The sequence below is a fragment of the Centrocercus urophasianus genome, unplaced genomic scaffold (genome assembly GCF_019232065.1).
Source record: "Centrocercus urophasianus isolate 14NV4802_14NV808 unplaced genomic scaffold, USGS_Curo_1.0 seq_5, whole genome shotgun sequence".
Classification (NCBI taxonomy): Eukaryota; Metazoa; Chordata; class Aves; order Galliformes; family Phasianidae; genus Centrocercus; species Centrocercus urophasianus.
The window spans coordinates 9,896,365-9,919,179 of NW_024885088.1; the positions used below are offsets into that span (position 1 = coordinate 9,896,365).

At 43.1% G+C, this 22,815-nt stretch overlaps 1 long non-coding RNA gene across 1 annotated transcript; it reads left to right on the forward strand.

Moving 5' to 3' along the window:
• Nucleotides 1-4,127: 4,127 nt before the first annotated feature.
• On the forward strand, nucleotides 4,128-14,938 carry LOC122169133. The gene is made up of 3 exons (XR_006171481.1): nucleotides 4,128-4,732; nucleotides 12,497-12,605; nucleotides 14,773-14,938. It is a non-coding gene; the product is annotated as an uncharacterized LOC122169133 (long non-coding RNA).
• Nucleotides 14,939-22,815: the final 7,877 nt, after the last annotated feature.

Here is a 22,815-nt window from a genome sequence, read left to right on the forward strand (position 1 = left end):
CCAACTCCCCATTTCATCTGCTATGGGAAAGCAACCTGAATCCCATTTTCTAATATGAAGAAATCCTGTAATCCTAATCCTTCCCTCTAGATTGGAATATTTTGAAACCTCAAACTACCACTGGATGAAGTAGCATTCATCCTTCCCTCTTCAGACACACTGTGCAAGGCTTAATCTCATCAGCAAGACTGTGCCCTGCCCACACATGCAAGGGACCACTAAGATTGTGAATCCCCACAGACACCGCAGCATGACCCAGTGTAATGCTATAACAGGATGATAATAGCAGAGTGGCAAAGTCTCTGGCTCCAGCAAATGAGAATGAGCCCTAATGCAGCAGCCACGGATGCAGAAATGAAAGAAAAGAGCTGCTTACATTCAGAAGGCCTCAGGTAGGCAGAGATCTACAGCAATAGCTGCCCTGCACTGCCAAATCTTAAATGAAGTCTGGGAAGGAGTGGATCCCCATCCTACTCCTTCTGGTCACTCAGGTGCATTGCATGCACTGGGTTGATCCTGTCTTCCCACCAGGTACTCAACCACTGTTTTAGGCTGTAACCTAGTATTTCCATTTGGAAATACTGTGTTCCCATTTGATATAGTGGAATTGGATTTGGGAATTTTTGTGTATAATAAGTGGCAAGAACTCCAGTGGTAGAAACTGAGCTCCAAGAAAGCTCTCACTCAATAAGAACTTAAACATTTAATTAGAGGCTACAGAAGTACTTTGATGTCTGAATATTTCCGTGGTCCTAGTCATCACACACTTCTATGTGACTTTCTGCAAACAGGATACAGTCTCAGGAAGTTAATTTACAGCCAGCTACTCCTGTTCACTTTTCATATACTAACCAAAACAGGGGGGGCATAGTGCAGAACAAACTTTTCTTCTTACACCCATCACATGCACTCAACCCACATGTATTACACGTGGCATGTGCTTTTGTCACTTGTTGAACAAAAAATAGTGACTGCTGATACTGATATTTCAACATACCTAATGGTGTCTCAAAAGAAAACAAGAACCCCAAAAAAGGAAAATTATGGATGAAGGAAGAGTGTTCAACAAAAAATAGACTGATGAGTTCTTTCTTGTCAAGATAAATAATATGGTACTATACTTAATTTGCAAGGAAACTGTGTCAATTTTCAAAGATTATAATTATCTTGATCTGTAAGAAGCAGTAAAAAATACATTAAAGCAATTTTCTTCAACTTTTGTCAATATATCTAGTATAGCTACTGATGGTTCCACATAGATAACTGGTAAAAAAAGAGGGACCTACACGATTAATAGAAGACAATGCAATTACCACCAGCAGTTCGTGTTTGATGAAACAGCACTGCATCAGACATGAAGAAAATTGACATGTGCAAGCTTTAAAAATGGATAACATAATGCAAATGATCATCAAATCCGAGAATTTCATGAATTCTAATCATTGCCAGTTCCAGGAGTTTCTTAAAAATTCGGATGCTGATTATGGGAATATCATTTACTTTTCTGAAGGGAGGTGGCTAAGTTGGGGTAAAATGCTAAAAAGATTTCATGATTTGAAAAATGAAACCAAGTCATTTATGGAATCAAAAAGAAATTCTGCACCAGAACTTAAAGATGAAAAATGGCTCAGAGGTCTACCACTTTTGGTGGATTTGACCGCTCATTTGAATGAATTAAACGTGTCTTCAAGATGAAAATCCACTTATCTGTGCTTATTTCAAATCATAACAGTGTTCAAAATTACAGCAAGTTCAAGTTATGGCAAATGAGCATTTTGATGCATTGGCTAAATACATTCTTGTAAACAGTACAAAATATACAGCCATGCTTTCTATTTTGATAAAGAAATTTGAGATAGGTTTGAAGATTTAAAAAAAAAAAAAACAAAAACAAAACCAGATTTTTTAATGTATTTTGACTCCTTTTTCAGCTGACAAAAATACGTTACCTGTGAATTCTCACATGTAATGTATCAAGTTGCAAATAAAAGTTTGATTATGTCTTTTTACTACACTTTTACAAGACCTATTTTACCAGAGAAAAATAACCTTCACTTCACAATCACAACTTATTCATGCATTGCCTTTCAGTGGCTTATATGTTTGTGAACAACTGTTTTCAAGGATGAAGCACAGGAAGTGTAATATTTCATCAGAAATCTCTGACGAGCACTTTGAGAACTCACAAAGAATTGCAAATACTTCCACTGAAAAAGGAAAAATATCCCACTAGTCTTATATTTATGTTATTCTTTTTCGTGTTTTAATAAAAAATACATTAAAAAATAAGTTGCGTTACTTATCCACATTAATGATATCATGTGTTTTATACGTGGCCCAAGACAATTCCTCTTCACTCAGTTCAACTCAGGCAAACCAAAAGGTTGGACTTCCATGCAATAGACCTAAACTCATCTGACCAACCAAGTCTGGCAACTGAGTAAACTTGGGCTAATGAGTGAATCCGGGCAGCTGGTTTTAAACACTTGCTTTAAAGGAAATATTGAAAGAAAAAAAGAAAAATATGTATCTTCCATAAATACTTAAGGTAGACTGTGCTTGTGACAATTCCTGTACCTCAAGCCTTAGTTTCACAAATTCCCTAATTTGTCAAAAACTGACACAGATGCCATCCTCCTTACTCCCATCCGACATTGCTCTTTCTCTTCTGGCACACATGCACATGTAGCTTCACAACAAACCAGACTGAGGAACTGGCACAGATGACAAATGGTAGCATAACAGCATCTTCCAGTGGCAGTGCTAGCTGAGAGGATCTGTGCAACCACAACCTACTGCCTCAGCCCAGAAATATAGGAATTAAATATATGATTCCTTCTTTTATTCAATTTAGCACAAGGGCTATTCATGCCTGGCTTCAAGCTACCGTTCTGCACCAGCACTGTCTGGCCATGGAGACAATTTTTTTTCCCAAGGATGTGGGCTGATTTTTAGTTGGAGCAATGATACAAAATAAGTAAATAAATAAGAAATAAAAACCTCAGGAAAATTTTGTTTTTCACACCTGGAAAGGACTTGAAAAAAAAAAAAAAAAAAAAAAAAAAAGTAATCCACAAAAAAAAAGAAGGCTCAAGGGACAAGAGCAAGAATATCCAAGTTTAACACGATGAAAAAAACAAGGCCCAGAAATGAGGCTATAAACATCAAAGGCTCTCAGAAGAGTTCCTCAAAGGAAGTACCCAGGTCTCAGTTTCAGACATTAAGAAGACAGAGCTTCAGCAGTAGCACCAGGCTTAGTTCTAGTCCATGCTGCCACCAGTGATTATAGCATGTGATCCCCCTTCCCACTCAGATTAATCAAGACTACCAAGCTACTGCACGGATAGGACTACAAATACTTCATCAGCCATGAGCTGGCAAAATGAGACTGTGCATGGAAACCAAATATTAACAACTGAGACTTAAGAATAATTCAGATGTAGAACAACTTCAAATCATGTTTTCAATGCCTTCTCCTCACCCAGTTCAGCTGCACTTCAGAAACCCAGGTCACTTATATAATCACTCCAAAACAAGCCACCTCCCTCCTATGCAACCTTTTAAGAGGACTTTATCCTTATACAAGTTACCTTCAATAAGCCTTTTAGATTTCAAGAAATTCTAAAACATCAGTGAATGCTGTCACAAAACTTCAGTAGCATGTTATGGATGTGATTTGGCCAGCAAATGAGGGGGAAGGACAAGGCAACAGCATCCATATCCAGTAATCCCTTGGCAAAGGTGCTCCCCTGCCCTTGTATTATCTGCCAGATTTGATCCATCCAACTTCTGAAAGTAAGTTAAAGCACAAAGCATAAGGATAACAAGGGTGCTGGGTGGGCCGGGGAAGAGCTGCAGGAGCTTGAAAGGCTAGGCAAGTTGCTTGAGGCACCAAGGGTGTAACCACAGCTCTGGGGTAAGCTCCAAGTGGGGAGAAGGGAAATGTGCAGCAAGCACCCGTCTCATCTTCCGTTCCTCCATGACAGGCCATAAAAGTCACAAGACACAAATGAGCAAACCAGAGAGAAAAACAAGGTGTCCAGAGTTCAAATGCAGCCCTGAGACACCAAGGTTTCTGAAGTCCACAGTCCAGTGACCAGCGCAAGACCTAAATCTCATGTGGGAGGCACAGCGGCAGTGCGGAAAAGCACTCCAGCTGCCGGGCCCGGGGTCGGGCCCACATTTCTACCTGTGAGGGGCAGGAGCATCAAGAAAAGGCTGCGGAAGGCCCCCCGAGGGTATAAGCTCATTGCTCCTTCTCCCTGTAGGCACCAGAGCGGGCATCCCCGCACCTGGCTCTGCGGGGCTTCCCCGAACGGCGATTCCCCACACATTCATCCACACCTACGCGCATCAGGCCGAGCCCCGCGTCCCAGAGGAGGGCAGCAGGCCCGTCGTCCCACAGCGGGATGAGGGCGACTTCCTTCCCCCGAGATTCTTCCTACGCCTCCTCCCCGTCGGATCCTGAAACGGCGGGCCGCTCTCTCGGCCGTCCTCTCCCTATCGCACCGGCCCCAGGAACAGCGCCCTTCCAGCCCGGTCTCAGCCCGGCCCGTGCGGGATCGGCGCCAGGCCTTCGCATCTCCAGGCAAACAGCAACGCCACTCTCACAGTGCCCTTACCTGCGGCGGCCGGGCCGGGGCCAACGCTACCCCCAGCACCGCTCAGGCTGGGACCCCCCTGCCCTGGGCTACAGCAGACTCAGATCTCTGCGCTTCCCGCAGGGCTGCAGGTATGTCATCAGCACCGCGGCTCCCAGGTGAGCCGGACACACCTACAGGAAGGCAGGCAGGCTGCCTGATTGGCGTGCGGGGCTGACAGCGGGGCTCGCACCCCCGCTGGTGGGTGCGGGGCTGGGCGCGAGGAGAGTCGTCTTCGTCCTCTTCCTGGTGAGCTCTCACACTGGAGTCATCTCGGTGTTGGAGCTGGCTGTGCGGTGGTTCGGAGCACGACGAAAAATGCTCCTCTGCGTAACTCGGAGTGGAAAACACACTTAACGCTGTTTTTTTGGTTTTTGTTTTGTTTTGTTGTTTGGTTTTGTTTTTGTTTTTTCAGTCTTGAAGGCGACAGCAGAGCCAGCATACCTGCCCCCTGTCATCCGTGGTTCCAGAAACACGAACTATGACATTTTTTTTTTTTTTTTTTTTTACAACCTTCTTCATTACCCGAGTCTTTCTTCCTGCCGCTTAAGGTCGTCATTCTTGCATATGTGAACCCTTCTCTGTGTTTCCTCCCCACAACGAATGGCCAGGATTTCAAGGGAAAGCACCAGGTACTAGAATTGTTGTCCTCACAGCATAGAGAACAGCTCAGCCCCTGCAGTAGATCTCAGAGATCCTAACATTATGTCCTGGACTGTCATATAGGAGTGAGTGAATTAAACAGCTTACTAAAGATGAAATTGAGCAGCATTTGAATAGAAAAACTAATTTGTACCAAAAGTCTGAATCCACAACAGTCATTCTCAGGCATCCTGTCTTTCTGAGTACACAAATAAATATCCCTGGGAAACCTAGCTGCATAAAAGCTTTCTATGGTTACTGTGGTTGTCATGTTTAACTGTGCACTGGAATGGCACAGCATATCAGTTCTCAGTGAAATAAGTTCTGTCATTATCTACCAGCACAACTGTAGCCATGGGGACAGACTGTAGGGAAGTTTCCCTGACTTGGCAGAGTGGGACAGAGGCCAGTAGAGAAAAGAGGAGTATGACTAGATCCAAAACTGTAAAGAATTTTGCTAGACAGGTGAGTGAGGAAGGAGTTATCTATAATACATTTGCAGTCTCCTTGAACTGATATTCAGTACTGTCCCTTCCCTGAATCTTTTTTCCTTTTCATAAGGCTTGCTGATGCGTATCCACCAGGCCACTGTGGAACAAAAGAGAGGGGAAGTTTGAGCAAACCACTTGAGAAACTCAGTAGCCCACATCTGAGTATTCCTCATTTCTCCCTTCCCCGCAAGATCTCTCTGTCAGGAAAACTCATTTCAGAAGTGGCCAGGCAAAACCTCTACCCAGCCTGTGATAATCCTACCTGTGCTTGGTACTGCTTTCTTATACAACTAATATTTTCCTTCAGTTGTGTGGATGAATAATTTCTTCATAGTGGAGCAGCTTATGCAGTTGAGACTTCTGTTCCATATCACAGCATTTACAGTCAACTAGGAAGAAATGTATACCCCAAATTCCCAAATGAGACTAGGGAAACCAACTCTGGATGGTGTGTATTTTGGGTTGTTGCACAAACCTTTGGACCATTATCTACATAGGCAATGATTCTTCCTGCTGCGTTTTTATAAGCAACTAGCAGTAGGCAGTGGGATGGAGCTCCAACCCCACTCCAGTAGCTACTAAGAAATGGCACTCTGTCATCCAGAAAAGGATGATTTATTGTCTAAGAAGGGCTTAACCTTCATCCTTCTCCTTGGCACCTCCAGTGGCTCTAGAGGCAGTTTTCTTTTCTGCTTTTGTGAATCATATCTTGAGATATCTTGCTTTCCCTATCTATTGCACAGGGAATTGGAGCACCTAAGTTTTCTTTGTGTGTTGTCTAAGGGGAAGAAATGCCTAAAAATAATAACATGCAGCTCTCGGTGTCGCAGTATCTACATCCTTCCGTGGGACAGCTCTCCTTCTGTAACTTAACTTGTGTGCCTGCATGAAAATTCCTGAAATGCAATTGAGGTACTTCTTCCATCAGTAGCACAAAAGAAAGGTCAGTGAAGAATAAGTATGCTATGAGCTCAGAATCAATGGGATTAGAAGGCACCTCTGAAGATCAGACAGCTCAGGCTCCCCTTTCAGATCAGGATTAGCTGGAGCAGGCTGCTCGGGATCATGATCAGAACAGATGGTTTTAAACATCTCCAAGAGCATAGACTCCATGACTTCTCTTAGCAACCTGTACTAGTTTAGCCACCCTTGCAGTACAAGTGGTTTTGTTTTAGAACTCTGCATGTCTGGAGCACCACATTATGAACAGAAGAGGTCCAATCCCATGCTGGGAGTACTCCTCCTCATCCTCTCGAGCAGTATGAGCTACAGTGAGTCAACATTTTTGGCCAATAGCTGATGGACTCTGTGAGGAAATTTAAGAGCCAGTGCTGGTAGTGCTACAGGTTCCATGCTTTTCTTGGGTTTGTAGGTGTCAGCACCTTACTCAATTAGAGCAAGTACTTGAGCAAAAAAGAATATATTGCCAGGATTACACAGTCCACTCAGCTTTTTTGTTACTATCTTGAATATAGCCTTAGCAATATTGTCATGACTTACATCTAGATTCCTATAGTCATCTCTTTGGATTCACCGTGGCGGGGCAGAAAGAAGTTAATGAAATATTAAACTGTTTCAGAATGGAAACCATCTTCCAGAGATGCAGATTTGAGCTGCCCTTCCCCCCCCCCCCCTTCAGATTCAGGTGCCTGTCATGCTCTGATTTCCCTACATGGCAGCAGATAGAAAGCAGCATATGTTGAGCTTTTGTGTACTCTCACAGTAGCTCCTCATTTCTGGAAATGGGTTTGGGCCTGTCTTAATCCAAATCTGCTTCTATTACAATTGTGAATACAACTGTAATAGCAAATATCTACTATTGACTGGCGGGGTGTTGCTTGTCCTTGAAGTTCAAGAAATACAGTTAACATAATCAAGTACTGGTTTCTGAGATCTTTCCTGAAAATTGTTCCAAATTAAGTTCAGGAATAACTGAATAACTCAGGAATAACTGAAGGAGTTAAGAAAATTCAGAACTGGATTACAGGGCTAGATATGTTTTCCTATGTGAAACTTGTTATAAAACCAAATTACTGAAATGATATGTATTTATAACAGTAGTCCTGAAACAGTAATCTGTATTGTCAGGGAGCATGCATATCCTAAGAAAATAGATTAAGAACTAGTGGCTTGTTTACTGTGTTGCAGACGTTTCTTCCAAAATAATAGCAGTGGTCTTGACTGATGTACAAACAGGGCCATTGTTCTAGATGGCTTGCTTGCTACACACTGCTTTCTTATAGGTGCTTATGAGAAACTTCAGAGAAAAGGATAGGACTTCAGGCTCTCTGCAAGAGACAGTCTACTGTTAGAAATACAAGAGAAAGGGCTCACCTGGAGTCTCCAAGCTCAGCTAGAGTCTCCCTGCATATCAGCTACATAAGGAGCCAAAAAGTGTATTTTTGTTTGCATGCATCCATTTAGCCCTGTCATTGCCCAACAGTTCACCTTGTTATAAGCTACTGCCTACTTTAAAAGGAACAAACATGGTTCCGGCTTTGTTTCTGACTGGGGGCCTGTGGTGAGATTTTTCCAGGTGCAGTCACAGCTGCAGCTTTTGCAGTGCAATCCAGATGGGTGTCACTGTTCATGCTAGGGCTTCAGAAGGGGTTTTGCTTTACATGAGCAAATTCTGGCTTCATTGACCTTTTCTGATTTTTCTTGAATTGAAGGGAGGAATGGCCAGCCACTAGTAGCAAAAGCAGGCAAAGTAGATCATCAGTTACTTTGCTGAGAATGCAAATATTGTCATCTGAGCAGATGTAGCAAGCCAGCATGAACTGTTCATAGCAGCAAGCAGAGAAAAATAGGGAAAGAAGAAAGAACCAACAATGTATCTCCTACCTATGACTTCATATAGAATTATAGAATTGTTAGAGTTGGAAGGGACCCTTTTAGATCACCTAGTCACATTCCCCTGCAATGAACAGGGACATCTAGACAGATAGATTGGGTTACTCAAAGCATGGTACAGCCTGATCTTCATTATCTTCAGGGACTGGGCATTCACACCTCTGGGCAACCTGTTCCAGTGCCTCACATTTGTTTTCAAAAGCTTTTTCCTTACATCCAATCAAAAATCTTCCTTCTTTTTAGTTATGGACAATTTCCCTTGTCATATATTACAGTAGACCCTTCTTCCTTGTAGCCCCCTTTAGGTACTGAAAGGCTGCTATCAAGTCTCCCCAGAGCTTTTTCTTCTCCAGGCTGAACAGCCCCGGTTCTTTCAGCCTGTCCTTGTAGGGGAGATGTTCCATCCCTTGAACAGTTTTTGTGGCCCTCCTCTGGATACACTCCAACAGGTCAATATCTCTCCTGTACTGAGGACACAGGATCACCTCTCTTGACTTGCTGACCACACTTTTTTTGATGCAATCCAGAATATGATTGGCTTTAACCAGGCTGCTAGGGCACATTGCTGGCTCAAGTCCAGCCTGCCATCCCCCAGTGCCCCCAAGTCCTTTTCAGCAGGGCTGTGCTCTATTCTTTTATACTCCAGCTTGTATTGATAGTGGGGATTACCTCATGAGGTTCACCCAGACCCACTGCTCAAAGCTGTCTGGATCATTCTGGATGACATCCCATCCCTCAGGCATGTTGACATCATCACACAATTTGACATAATCTGCAATCTTGCTGAGGGAGAACTCAATCCCACTGTTGAGGTAATTGATGAAGACATTAAACAGCACCTATTCCTGTACAGTTCCCTGAGGGACACCAACCTTCATCTGATCAGTGAGCCATTGACCATCATTCTTTGGGTGCAATCTTGCAACCAGTTGCTCATCCATCAAAAGGTCCATTACAAAAAATCTATATCTTTCAAATTTGGAGAAAGTGATATGGGAGCATGTCAGAGACAGTACTGAAGTCAAGACAGATGACATCAGTGGCTTTTCCATTGTCCACTGACAGAGCAACACCATGATAAATGGTCATTAGATTGGTCAGGCAGGACCTGACATTAATGAAGTCATGCTGGCTATCCTGTATCACCTCCCTCTCTTCTATGTGCCTTAGCACAGTGTGCATTCAAGTAATATACCATTAGCAGAGTGGTGTAGTTAGGCTGGTATTCTACAGGCAGCATAACTAGAAGGATTATCGCAGTGGAAAGGGATTATAAAAATTAAAATACTCACCTGGATCCTAGCCTCACACACACAAAAAAAAAAAAAAAAAAAAAAAAAAAAAAAAAAAAAAAAAAAGCAAGCAAGCAAGCAATCTCCAGAAAGAGATCCTTCCTTAGTGGAAGTCAGCTCTTAAATGGGGTCTAGGAGAGATGGAGCCAGTCTCCACCCTTTCCAGTCACACAGGTGAATTGCCTTCACCTGTTCTCCCATGGCTGTGTCAGTGCTTGCCTCAGGTGGTCAATCAGAGGTTCAGGCTGTCATTCAAAAGTTCCCATACACATAGCTTCCAGGAGGATCTGCTTTGTGGTCTTTTCTGGCACAGAGGTGAGGCTAATTAGTTGGTAGTTCCCTGAGTCATCCTTTCTTCACTTCTTAAAAATGGATGTGATGTTGCCTTTTTCCAATCACTGTGGTCTTCACCTGACCTCCAGGACTTTTCAAATAACAAGAGCGGCTATGTCAGCAAATTCCTTCAAGAACTCTAGGATACATCTCATTATGACCCGTGGATTTATCCTTGAGCAGGTTCCACAGGCAGTTGTGAACCTGAATGCCTCAGCCTTTTCCTTGTTTATTGTTACTAGCTTGCCTGTGTTGCTCACTAGTGAGGATACACCCTCTTTGACTTTCCTTTCTCGCTGTAGAAACCTTTCTTATTTTTCTTTATACCCCTTGCCAAGTCCAGTTCCAGCTGGGCTTTGGCCTTCCTGATTCTGCACAGCCTAGCAGCATCCCTGTACTTCTTCCAGGTTACTTGTCCCTGCTTCCACTGCCTGTGTATTTTCTTTTTGATCTTCTGTTTGACCAGGAGGTCTTGGTTTAGCCATGTCAGTCTCTTGCCTTCCTTTCCTGATTTCCTATGCCTAGGGATAGAGAACTCTTGTGCTGTAAGGAAAGCTTTCTTAAAGATCTGCCAGCTCTGCTCACCTTCCTTGTCCTTGAAGTCAGATTCCCAGGGCGTTTTGTTCACTGACTCCCCTCAGAAATGAGCAAAATGAAACCCAAAATTTCACATTTATTTTCTTATGTGTTGTTTTACAAGACAGAAAGCAATAGCTTAAAGCTTATTCTAATTCAATTAAATGAATTTTTATTCAAGATTAATAAAATATGAACTTTAATAAGGAAGAGGTTTGTTTGAGTAAATATTGGGGAAAAAAGGAACTATACCTATGGGGGATATATTCTCTGAAGCAATTACCCAGCCTTTGGTAGTACATACTGTAGTCAAAGTAATTTGTTTCCTACTCTCCAATAATATTTGGCAACTTAATGACTGCATTTCCAGTGAAATAGTAGTGAGTTCTTAAATCTTTAGGAAGATTTTCCTCAGCCAAAACTGCAAAAATTACATTTGATATACCTTGTGCAACATGGCATCTAATTCCTTCATGTTGAGCATTGCTTTTCAAGCCCCATTCCTACCTGACTAATATATGGAGACGTATATGGAAGTGGCCCCACAGGTAAATAATGTGAATCTGGGACCTTCAATTAGTACAAGGAAAAGGTGGCATTTCCTGCAATTCGTACTATTCACACAGTATCTGAATAGGTGCCTTTCACTGAATAAGATTATTGCAGTAATTTCTCATCTGTTGTCCATGCACATCAGGAGGTCCATGGGCTACCTAAAAAGGGTTCACAAGTGTAACTAATACAAAGTAATAACTCTAAACAAGGATCATAAAACCAAAACCAACTCAAAAGCAGTGCCACACGTTACTAATATGGCTGCAGAAGTACAGAAACACATTATGGAGACAAAACAACTGTATTTGGGAATGAGATTTCAAATGAAGAGAAAGATGAGAAAGCTTTTTGTAGGCTTACCTCTACTCCATCATCAAATTCGTTAATTTCTGGGAATCCAGAGTTCATAGCATTAGTCTCACTATTATGAATAATGTAAAACAGTTTCAAAAAAGCTTACCAAAAGCTAGTTATGCAAATATTTCCAAATAACTCTTCCTTTCTGCCAAATTAGGTAGGGCATTTCTAGACCAGTTACAGTTTTGAGGAAATCTTTCTCCCCATTGGCATGTTACATGCAATAGACACTACATATTGCTTGTTACTAGAAAGTGTCTCTTACAGACTGAAATCCTACAATGCAGTTCCCAGGCGATTTTTGACAGGCCAATAGTGTAGCTCTGTTTTGTGCAGTGATCTGAATTTCTGCATTTGTGATCCTGAATTGCAAGAGGAATGCAAAAAGCTATCTTCTTCTCCAAATCCTTTGATGATTTTAGATACAGCTTTCAAATATCTGTGGCAGCATTGCTGAGAACAGTGTGGGCTGCAGCGCAGGAGCACAGGTGATGTGTGTATGGGAAAGGGTCCTAAGGATCGTGTAAAGTCTGGTCCAAGCAGTGAAGCTGTGCCAAGGTCTCTGTAGCAGTCTGACTGGGATCCTGTTCTTAAGAGCTTCGTCCTGAACACTGCCTCTCTTGAACTGGAAACTAATTTACTAACAGCTTTGCTCTTACGTACTCTTTATCTTTTGGGGCCCCATCCAGAACTCAATCTGTCTGGCTTCATACATTCAATAACTGTTAGCCGCTGTTACCTCTTGTTACTTCCACAGGGCTCTTGAAGTTTAAGAAGAAAGTTCTTCCTGCAGAAAAGCTGCATGAGGGATCTCCAAAGTTGGCCTCCTGGGACGGAGAGGGACATTTTTGCCAGCAGGCCTATTGGTAAGCTGGAAAATTGGGGTTTGCTATGTTGTGCTCTGCCACTCTGCCAGTGTAGTGACAGGAGAACAGCAGGGATGACAGCTGTGCAGACAGGTGCTTTCTCAGTCTTCCTCTTCCTTTTTCATTTATGTGGGTGTTTGGGGCAATGAACTGTTGGGTGCTTATCTATGACACTTCAAGTTATTTCTAAAAGGAATGCTGACAACAAATCATTTTCTGCCAGAACAACCAGGAAACTTCTATCTCCTGCTCCCTTTGTATTCAGGTAGGTCGGTTATCCTGAGGTTCATTGTGAGCTCTAGAAATAAATGACTGCAAGAGAAAGGTGAAATACAAAGGCACAATGCTGCGGGTTGTTTTGTGCTAGCCAAAGCTGTTCAGACAATAGGACCTCAGCAAAATCTAGCATAGAAAACAAAGCTGAAAGGACAAGCAGGCTGCAATTGAAGAGCTTGCCAAATAGCCCTAGGGTTCAATCCTATTGCTGTGTAAGAGCTGGATACAGAAAGAATTGCACATATACCCAGGCATGCAGCTGCAGCACCTTAGCATGTGCAGCCAGGGGAGGAGGATGATTAGCTGCTTGTTCATTCTGGAGCACAAGAGTCATGTTGCCTCATGCCAACAGTGTGAGAAACGCTCAAAATCAATAATTTCCAATCAGACACAGATCTTTGTGAAGTGACGAAGTTTATTCGTTACTGTAAAAGTGGGCGCACGCCACCTTGTGGCAAAAAAGAAATTGTGCGCTTAATTAGTGAAATCTATACTCCTTTATATCCTTCCTACTAAGTGTATCTCTCCTGTTATTCATTGGCTGAGCATTTCAGGCACATAGCGTACTAGACACAGTTGCTAAGGTGTGTTTACATATAAGGTTTATCACTCACCTGTCATTTTTCATTTTTCAAAGGGGACAGGAGGACATTTACTAGGCCCACAGGTTGTTTTCTATTCATCAAGAGGACAGAAGGACAATGTACTTGGGCCACCAGAAGTTCCCCTTTTTTCAAGGGGGCAGGAGAATAGTGTATACTAGGCTTTTGCTATCCTGCCTATCCACCGTAGGTAGTATCAGTGTTTACCCACCTGGTCAGAATGTTCTGAAAAATAGAATATCTGGCAGATATTCTCACTCTAGCTTATATTAGGCTCTGCCTCAACATCTCATTGTGAACAATCTGCAACCATTTTGTAAGGAAGTTTAGTAAAGGCCTATACTTTAGTGCTAGAAGTTTTCTAATGCTCAATCTACCTCTTCCAAACAGTGAGATGTGGGGGGCTGCAACTAGCTGCTTGCTCTGTCTGTGGACAGGGAATCATCTTTAGCCTAAAGAAGCTGTCCTTAAGAGGGGTTGCTGGGGACAGGAAGCAAATCCTACTGCTGTTTTTCACAACAAGAAGAGAAACAATTCTCCCTTGGGCTTTGCCTCTTCCACCCCTCCTCTAGCAAATCAGGCCAAAGTATATGTTATTCTTATCCTAAGAATCTGTGCAGTATTGGCCAGCATAACACAACTTGATAGGACCTACCTTGAGAGCACAGTGCTGATTGCGTACTTCAGCAGGAGTTGCTCTAACCCAGCTTTTATCCAGTTTTGATCCTTAATATCAGTGACCTATTTAGTCCTTGAAAATACAGATTCTTTTCCGACCCATGGTGGCACAAGACCAAAATACAGCTATGCTATCCATGCTACCACTCTGAAAGGCCTTAATTAAAAAAATATATATACATATATTAAATTTTTAGTAGCCCCCACATTTAGTAGTAGAAAAGTGATCACTTGTTCCTGAAATCACCTCCACAGGAGTGGCCTGTTCTCCTTGAAATTGCCATGAACAATGGATAGAAGCAAGCTCAATCACACATCATCTCCGTAGGATCTATTCCTGGCACAGGCCACAGATATCAAACTCAAACTTCAGCAGGCAGTCAGTCCCTTGTAGGGAGCAAGATGTGCAGCTTCATAGTATTACCAAATCTCCCAAGAACCAGTGTTTTGACAATTAGTCTTAATAGAAGGGTGGAGGAGAAGTCCTTTAGTCCCAGTACGTAAATACATTGTTGTGTGCCATTGCAGATCCAGCAATAGAACTACCAAAGGTGATGCTGTGACATAGAAATAGTATACTAACTCCTTTATATTCTTTTTTCTCTCTGTAGTCCAGCACTGTATACCAGCAGAGGATTCTTAATGCCTCTCACTTCCATAACTCAGTCATGCAAAAATGAAACCTTTCCCATATGGTGAGTAATCAAAGCAGGGCTCTCAGATGTGACCTTCCATTGTACAACATGCTACCATCCATAACAGTGGTGTGTAAGTTAATTTGTCTGGAGCCATGGTGCTGTTGTTGGAAGGGCAGACTGACGAGGGATTGTTTCATATAAGCAAAAACACAGTTCTCGTGAAACAAGCTTTTGTCCTTAGCCCATAAAAAGGGCCTTTTTATGATTTATACAGTGATATTTTTTATTTTTCTTTGCATTTAATTGATAGTAGCACAAGAATAATAGTGCAAGTAAAATATAAAAGCAGGATGACCTTATAAAAGAGTGCTTTTTCCACCTTAGAAAAAAACACTTGGTACATTACATTGGAGGCTTATGTTGTAAACTGACTGAGGCAGGAACCACATCTTTGTCCTGTGCTCGTGATGCCTATCTCTCAGTGAGAATCTCTCCTGAAATTATCACATTGTGTAGGATGGATGAATTACAGTCCCCAAACCATCACAGAGAAAAAGAAATGAAGATAAAATGTTTAAAATGTTAGCTTGTCGTGACTCTAAGTTGAGGGATAGGAGGTCTAGATATTTGATTTCCATCAAGGGACAGAAGGTGAAGGCAACCAACTATGTAAGGCCCTGGATCTTAAATGATTAGAAGCTAAAGCTCACTAATAAAGGGTAAATAATTATTACAACAGTTCTAAAATATGTAATACTATGCTTCCTCATAACTGAACAAGGTAAAATTGCCTTTCTGTTTGGGCATCTGCTCCAGATACCCTAGCTAGACACCAGCCCAGCACCCAGATACTTTCTTTTAACTCTCCAAAGATCCTAATGTCGCTGATGCCCCACTTTTGCTGCCCTACTGTCTCCATACACCCTGCTGTTTTTTATAACTTCACTTCACCGTGTGAGAATACCTCCTCCTCCCTCATTAGTGATTCTCAGAAAATGAAAATAGGGCATTGTTACTCCATGCACTGGAGAAATATCACATTGTTGTCTGTAGTGTCTGTAGCTGTGCCTCAAGTTCCCTGCAGGATTTCCCAGACCTGCTTGGATTATTCTTTCCTTTATCCCATTTCTAATGCAAGAGTGAAGAATGCCCTGCAGGAGTTGCTGTAAACATTGCTCTATTCAGCTGCTAATTTCTTGCTGAAGTGTCTCCAACTCTTCCCACACAGAGATAAGGCTTTTCTCCAGCTTGAACCAGCTGATGCTGAGTCAGGTCACTTCCGGGTTTTGGCGCAGCAAGCACCTTTCCTTCAGCATTTCGCACCAGCTATTCCACTTCCATCTGGCATGGGGCCCAGCATGCACCCGTGCATCTGGGTTTCAACATGTCAAGTACTGTTCTCTCCGGCTTTAGGCTAAGAATGCCCCCTACCTTCTAGGTTTCTGTCCTGGAAGACCTCTTTCTGGGTTTTGGTCAAGCAAGCCCCTTACTTCTGCGTTTCAGCCCAGCCAGCCTCCTTCCTTCTGGTTTCTGGCCCAGCACTGCCCTCTTCCGTCTGGGTTTGGACACAGCATGCTCTACTCCTGGTTTTCAGCTCAGCTACAACTCCTGTGTAAGTGCACCACAAGCTCCAGTTCTTCTGCTTTTCACCCCGGCAGGCGCCCTTCCTTCTCAATTTCAGCACAGCAAGCACCCTTCCTTCTGCATTTTGACCCAGACGGACAGCAGCCTTTTGGATTTCAAACCCGCAAGCTTCCTTCCTTCTGGTTTTTGGCACAGAAAGAACTCTCCCTTACAGGTTTCTGCCTAGCAAGCCCTCCTTCTGGGTTTTGATCAACAGGCCCCCTTTCCTCTGGATTTCCCTCCAGCTAACCCACTGGCATGGAGCCCTGCAAGCCCCCATCTGTCTGGGTTTCTGCATATCAAGAAATATTCCTTCTGGCTTTGGGCTTAGAATCCCCCTTCCTTATGGGTTGATGCCCAGCATGTCCCTTCTGTCTCCTGGGTTTTGGTCCAGCATGCCCACCTCCTACACAGCAAAGCCCCTTTCCTTATGGGTTTTGGGCCAGCAAGTCCCAGCTGTTTTGCATTTCTGGCCAGCAAGTCCACTTCCTTCTGGATTTTGGCCCAGCAAGCCACTTTCCTTCTGGGTTAGAGCCAGCAACACCTCTTCCATATGGTTTTCTGGACATCAATCCCTTTTTCTAAGTATTTTGGCCCAGCAAACCTCCTTCCTTCCAGTTTGTGGCCCAGCATTGGTATTGACACAACAAGCTCTACTTTTACGTTTCAGCCTAGCAAGACCCATTCTATTAGGTCTGTGGCCCTGCACTCCCGGTTTCTTCTAGTTTTGGACCCAGCAAGCAGCATTCTTTTGCTTTGTGGCACAGTACACCTGCTGTTTTCTGGGTATGGACCAGCAAGACCCCTTCCTTCTGAGTTTCAGTCCAGCAAGGCAGCTTCTTTCTGATTTGCTGCACTCCTTGCACTTTTACGGCTACGGAACCGACTGAGTGCGCTCCAAGTAACTCCAAAGGAGCAATATGGACTTCAGCTTGTTTTCTCTCTGACAGCGCAATGCCTAGCCCTCCTCAACGTACTCATCATCTGTCTTCCAGCAAATTTTCATTCCTTTTTTTCTATCATCAGAGAAACTAAGAGTGTTACAATGGAGAAAGAAAAGAAATGAACTCTCACTAAATAAAGGGGAAGGTGTGTTGAAGTAGTGCTAGGAGTCATGCTTTCAGAGAGAAAACGAGCTGAAAGCATAATTTCTCCTGTCTCAGCTGCAAAGAAAAATCCCATCCTCGGAGGAAGGCAGCCGGTTGAAGTTGCACTTTTTTGGCTACAGAATTGCCCGACTCCACCCTTCTCAGCAGAAAGCAGCATTTGCAGAGAACCACTATTCACACCGGTCACTTGCAGACGAGAAAGTGTGACCAGCTGGCTGTTTCCCTCTGGTGAGGGAGGTTTCTCTCCACAGTCCGGTAAGGAGCGATTTGGTCTTCACTTTGTTTTCTCTCTTGCAGTTCAACTGCTAGCACTCCTCAATGCATTCATCACTTATCTTACTAATTGCCCCCTTCCTTCAGGGTTGAGGCACATCAAAACCCAGTCTGGCAACCCTCCTTCTGGCTTTTGGAATAGCAACCCTCCATTCCTCTGTATTTTACCCCAGCAAGACCCTTTCCTTCTGCTTTTTGGCTCAGCAAGACTTCTTCCTTTTGGCTTTCAACCCGGCCATGCCTTCCTTCCTTCTCAGTTTCAGCACACTATGCTTCATTCCATCTGTTTTTTTTCTTACACAGAAATGTCCCTCCCTTCTGTTATATTTTGGGGGAAAAACTGGTGTTTCAGGCAGAAAATGTGATATTTTTGGGAGAGAGTTAATATTTCTGGGTGAAAGTATCGTATTTATGTGGAAAGAACTGATATTTCTGGAAGAAAATGACGTATCTTTTCGGAAATAGTGGTATTTTTGGGAGAAAGTGTCATATTTTGGGGGAGAAAACTGGTATTTCTGAGAGGAAAAAGTGATATTTTTAAGAAGAAAAGTGGAATTTCTGGGAGAAAATGTCATAGTTTGGGTGAGAAAACTGGTATTTCAGGCAGGAAATGTCATATTTTTGGAGAAAACCGGTATTAGTGGGAGAAAACATCATATTGATGGGAGAAAACTGGTGTTTCTCTCAGGAAATGTTATATTTTTCTACAAAGCTTGTATTTCTGGGAGAGAATGCAATTTTTTCAGGAGAAAACTGTTATTTGTGGGAGAAAATGTCATATTTTCAGGATAAATTTATAAAAATTTGTAATTAGGCCAGCTAAATGATTGTGTTGGAAGACAGTTCTGTTCCAACCATTTCTATAAAGGCTGGTCCCATCTCGCTGATGGGAGACTGGTTAGGATATTAGGACGCCTCGAAGAGCTAAGGAGGCTGTTGAGAATTGGATTTACCCCTCTCAGCAGAGGTAAATAGGCATAACATCCTGATATTTTAAATGTTGGCCTGCATAAGTCATTATACAACCTTCTTCAATTACCAGCCAACTGTTTGAATAATTCCAAACCATATTCATTCCAAAAAAGACAGCAAAGTGCCTTTGGACTTTGGTAGTAAAGTCGTCTTCAAGTTATGAAGAACCTAAGAGATAGTATACAAAATATTTTTCAGTGTAATGCGATATGTACCTCTCCAGAGAACTCTGCCAGTTTCAGCAAAACTGTGATTCTATGTGATTTTCTGAAAAGGTATGTGTGATTAAGCTTTTAAAGGGAAATAATACATTCTTGTACCAAGGTAATTTGACAAATGTAGCCAATGTGTTAACAGGCAGTAAGTATGTTGAGAGAAGTGAAAGACTATTGCTTGCATTTTCTTGTTGAGTGCTCAGAGGAGAGAAGAGATACATACTTGTTTGAAGAGCTCAATCTTTTTATAATTACCTCCTTCAAAAGCTATAAATGGGCAGTGGATATTACATTTGGGTGCACAGTGTATCAGAATGAAGGTGAAGGAATACTCTCAAAAGCATGTACCCAATTTTTATTGAAATGAAATGCAAATTTCAATGCAAACACGGATTTGTCTAGAGGGAAAATTAGAAAAGCAAAAGTCCAGTAAGAAATTAACCTGGCCACCATTGTTAAAGATAGTAAAAAATTGTTTTACAAATATACTAACAGCAAAGAGGAAGGCCAGGGAGAATCTCCTGGCTTCACAGTACATGATGGAGAAGGTTTTCACTGAGAGCAAGGAAAAGGTTGTCTTTCTCAGAGCCTTCTTTACTTCTGTCTTTAATAGTCAGGCCAGTTATCCTCAGGGTACTCAGCCCCCTGAGATGAAAGACAGGGATGGGGAGCTGAATAACCTACCCACAATTCAGGAGGAAACTGTTAGCAATGTGCTACTCCACCTGGACTGTCACAAATGCATGGGACCAAATGGGATCCACCCAAGGGTATTGAGGGAGCTGGCAAAAGTGATTGCTGAACCACTTTCCATCATTTATTAGCACTTCTGGTCAACTATGGAGGTCCAAGATGACTGTAGATTTGCTAATGTGACACACATCTACATGAATGAGGATCCAGGGAACTATGGGCCTATCAGCATGACCTCAGTACTAGAGAAGGTCACTGAGCAGATTGTCTTCACTGCAGTCCTATGGCGTGTGCGGGACAACCAGGAGATAAGGCCTAGTCAGCTTGGGTTCATGAAAAGCGTGTAGAATCATAGAATCATAGAATCACCAAGGTTGGAAAAGACCTAAAAGATCACCCAGTCCAACCATTCACCTATTACCAATAGCTCCCACTAAACCATGTCCCTCACAACATCCAGTCTTTCCTTGAACACTCCCAGGGTCGGTGACTCCACCACCTTCCTGGGCAGTCCATTCCACTGCCTGAACACCCTTTCTGAAAAGTAATACTTCCTAATGTCCAGCCTGAATCTCCCCTGCTGGAGCTTGAAACCATTCCCTCTGGTCCTATCACTAATGACACGAGAGAAGAGGCCGACTCCCAGCTCACTGCAACCTTCCTTCAGGAAGTTATAGAGAGCAATGAGGTCTCCCCTGAGCCTCCTCTTCTCCAGACTGAACATTCCCAGCTCCTTCAGCCTCTCCTCATATGGCCTGTGTTCCAGACCCCTCACCAGCTTTGTTGCCCTCCTTTGAACACGTTCCAGGGCCTCAATGTCTTTCTTGCAGTGAGGGGCCCAAAACTGGACACAGTACTCGAGGTACTCAATGTACACTTACTATCACTGAAGGCAAGTTGGCTTAGATTACATTACAATTGCTACCTGTTATTCCTAGGGTGATAATAAAAATGCTGTGAAAATGCTTAAGCACGTTCAGAAATCGGAGACTCTATTGCTTGCTTTGGATTAAAGTCTCTGTCCAGAACAACAGACTGAGTGATCATACATGGAATTTTTTCACTGAGTGGTTGATTTCCCCCAGAATTGAAATGTAAGATGCTAGCAACAGTTGACATATCAAGACCGCAGCAGAAATAACACTGAGTATTGAAACCAATGTAAAGATCACAAAACTATGCAAATCTGGTACTTACTGCTGGAAAGTTAAAGTGGAATTTTGCTAACCAAAGCCAAATGTAAGATAGAATCATAGATTCATAGAATCGTTTGAGTTGGAAGGGATTTCTAAAGGTCATCTAGTCCCTGCAAGAGAACAGGGACATCTACAGACAGATGAGGATGCTCATAGCCTGCTCCAGCCTAACGTTGAATGCCTGCAGGGATGGGGCATCCACCATATCACAAGGCAACTTGTTCCAGCACCTCACCACCCTTACTGTGAAAATCTTCTGCTTTATATTGAATCTAAATCTCCCCTTGTTTAGTTTGAAATCATTTCCGTGACATAGTTAAATGCAAAAAAAAAGTCTATAGGGGGTGGAAGAAGGAACAGGTTACCTGGGAGGACCACAGAGAAGTTGTCCGAGCAGCTGGGGATCAGGTTAGGAAAGCTGAAACCCAGATAGAATTAAATCTAGCCAGGGACATTAAGGGGAACAAGAAGAATTTCAATAGTATATCAGTGATGAAAAGAAGGCCATGGGAGATGTGGGCGCTCTCCAGAAGGGAACTGGAGACTTGGTTATGAGGGTCATGGAGAAAGCTGAGGGGCTCAATGACGACTTTGACTCAGCCTTCACAGGCAAGGGCTCCAGCCACACCACCCAAGCTGCAGAAAGCAAAGGTAAGAACTCAGAGAAGAAAGATCTGCCCACTGTAAGTGAAGATCAGATTCAAGACCAGCTGAAGAGCCTGAAGGGCACAAGTCCATGGGACCCCATGAGATCTACCCACAGGTTCTGGGGGAACAGGCAGATAAAGTTGCCAAGCTGCTATCCAACATATTTGGAAGGTCATGACAACCTGGTGAGTTCCCGCTAATTGGAAAAGAGGAAACATAACTCCCATTTTCAAGAAGGGACAAAAAGAAGATCAGGGAGCTGCAGGCTGGTCAGTCTCACCTCTGTTCCATGAACAGATCCTGCCATAGGCCCTACTAAGGCACAGGAAAAATAAAGGCAAATTGATTGGTGGTAACCAACATGGGTTTGCCAAGGGCAAGTCATGTCTGACAGACTTGGTGGCCTTTTATGATGGAGTTATGGTTATGGCGTCAGTGGATAAAGGAAGAGCAACTGACGCCAACTGCCTAGACCTGTGCAAAGCATTTGACCCTGTCCCGCATGACATCCTGGACACTAAATTGGAGAAAAATGGATTTGATGGATGGACCACTCACTGGATAAGCAATTGGCAGGATGGCCACGCTCAGAGAGTTGTGGGCAATGGCTTGACATCCAAGTGGATCCCAGCTCCTCAAGGATTGGTGCTGGGACCGGTGTTATTTAATATCTTTGTAGGTAATGTGGACAGTGTGATCAAGTGCACCCTCATCAGATATGCAGAATGGCATGGAAAAACCAGTTGCACCTTTAGGCTAAGTGCAACTAGACTAGATTAACTGTGCCAAACAGAGTGTAGTAAGTCATTCAATCTTAATACATGACCAAACCCTGTTAGTGTTTGTTCTTGCAAACCAACAGTATGCATGCATAAAGTCTGCGATCAATGCAGTCTTACAAGGACAGATGTAAATGCAACAATTACCTAGGTACGGTGACAGCTTTCAACAAGAAATAGCAATTCTGAATTATATAAAGACTGTACTGACTGAAGCACCTCCCCTACAAGGATAGGCTGAGAGAGTTGAGGCTTCTCTGCTTGGAGAACAGAAGGCTCCGGGGTGACCTTATAGCTGCCTTCCAGTACCTGATGGGGGCCTACAGGAAAGCCTGAGAGGGACGTTTTAGAAAGACGTAGCAACAGGACAAGGGGAAATGGTTTTAAACTGGAAGAGTGTAGCTTTAGACTACAGATTAGGAAAAAATTCTTTACTGTGAGGGTGGCAGGACACTGTAACTGGTTGCCCAGTGAGATTGTGGATGCCCCCTCTCTGGAAACATTCAAG